General features: G+C 32.1%; 1 long non-coding RNA gene across 1 annotated transcript; it reads left to right on the forward strand.

Annotated features, from left to right (window-relative positions):
• Positions 1 to 235: 235 nt before the first annotated feature.
• LOC148630116 (uncharacterized) lies at positions 236 to 1,841 on the forward strand. The gene is made up of 3 exons (XR_015918475.1): positions 236 to 266; positions 555 to 903; positions 1,134 to 1,841. It is a non-coding gene; the product is annotated as an uncharacterized LOC148630116 (long non-coding RNA).
• The last annotated feature ends 305 nt before the right edge of the window (positions 1,842 to 2,146 follow it).

Genomic DNA, 2,146 nt, shown 5'->3' on the forward strand with positions numbered 1-2,146 from the left:
AAGTGTTACTATTTTACTTTAATTTGCCATTTCATATTTGCTATCCACTTGGGGACCTGTGGGTTTAAAGTTTTTTTTCTTGGAAAAAATAAACATTATTACGCAATCATTCATTGTTTATATTTACAAGTTATGCTAGTTTAGTCAATGACATGAATATCGATTTGTTTAAATGTCAAATATCGGTAATTGTGAACTGCCGATCATATGTTACAAGTAGATATTTTGTTTTACAGATCTGTTTGTACCCTTGTACCACATATTGGGTAAGCTTTGTGTTTTGTGTTGTCGTTTTTGAAATATTTGTTTTGGATGTCATATTTTCCATGACATCGGAAGGACTAATGTATTTGTTGCACGTCATAAATTCTATATAAAGAAGTTTTATAATTTATATTTTTTGATAATATTAAATACATTGAGTAAATGGAGTATATTTAGATTTACATATGCTTTAATATTTGTTTATATTAAATGTGACTGTAAATAAGTAGAATTATTGTATTTAATTTGTTTTATTGTGATATTTATAAATGGTTAAATGTATATTTCAGGGATGTCATCTTGACCAATAAAATTTAAATGTACGAACTCTTCATTCTTTGGAAGTGTCAGTTCATTAACTCCCGCAACATAGCCAGTATTGGTTGCCTTGCACCTGACCAGGTACATTTTCATGGGCGAGTGGCTACCTATTCATCAACCTGGTCAGTTTAAATGTCCCAATAGCTTTGTCAATCCATTGAATTGTTAACCAGATTGGTAACAAAAGACGGTCAAGGTTCTAAGAAAGCCACTGTAACATTCTAGTTACACTACGTGGACACATCACCTCTGACAGTGCTGGATGGACTTTGTTAAAATTTCATTGGGCTCTCACTTCCTGAATAAGTACAACTTATCGTACGTATACAACTCCCCTGAAGCCAATTGATGTATTTTATTCTAATTATATACTTTAAATGATATACCTCTACATTACATAAATATTTCAAGAACTATTTTGTACTTTAATGGATTTTCATACTTGTGTAGTAACCTTGTTTTTCCTATTCATTTTTTGTATGTAATTGCATTTTATTCTGTTAGCTACAATATGTCTACATCACCTGCTTTCAATTTTCACGTTTCAGAATTGCACCAAGATTCTGAAACTTCAGCATTTTTTGCAGATATACAGAATTCTGCAGACAATGACTTGAAAAACAATGTATTACCCGACTTCACCCTTATCCTCAGTTAGCAGTAGTATTTTCTTAGTCGATTGTGACTTCTGACCTAGTTGAACTGGAATAGCCCCAAGTACAGGGAAGTACCATTAGCAACGATGGAGCCGAATTTCTGTGGTCATTTAAATAGACACCTTCATTCAAGCAGTGAAATAGCTGAAAGTAGGTAATTTTTTCCTACAAGGTTGGACATTTTTACCTACATGAAAAAGACTTGGTGGTTGGAAACTCCAGATGAAAAAGCTCGAGATCCTCATAACTTTGAGATGAACGTGAAATAACGTTGACTTTATGATAAATGGTTCAAGCTGTATCATTTTTGTAAAATTTTTACCACCAATGGACATGCTCATACTAAAATTAAACAAAAATTTGGACCAAAATCTCAACAAATTAACTGAAATACAAAGATTTTGTAGGAGTGCATTAGCTAATGTGAAATATACTATGCACTTGTTTTATTACATAACAATAAAAAATACAAAATTTGCAACTGTATGACCACATTATCAAGAATGCGTCCCGACTTATTTTCATCTAAAATATTATTACATGTAACAAACTTCTAGAGAAGTGTACCAAATAGGAACAAGAGGCACCCAGAAGCTTAAATCGCACACCTGGTTAAATATTGTCTTTCAAGGGCAATAAATTTAACAAGTTGCACAAAAATTTTGACTCCAGAAGACTTGATAGTACTGATCATTAGGATCATTTCACCAATTAAAAGTTCCGTTCTATCTAATAATTTTTAAGAAACTAGAAAAAAAAAAACAAAAAAAAAGAACATTTTTCACCCTTCAAGGGCAAAACTCAAACGAGCCATCCGATAACTGATGCAATGCCAACTTTTGTAGACCTTTTAATAAGGATCACTTCAGCTTTATTAAGAATTCGGCTAAATCTAACGGGTTTGG

Source organism: Perna viridis, chromosome 1 (assembly GCF_037379345.1).
Source record: "Perna viridis isolate PV_CMFRI_1.1 ecotype Kerala chromosome 1, ASM3737934v1, whole genome shotgun sequence".
NCBI classification, from domain to species: Eukaryota; Metazoa; Mollusca; class Bivalvia; order Mytilida; family Mytilidae; genus Perna; species Perna viridis.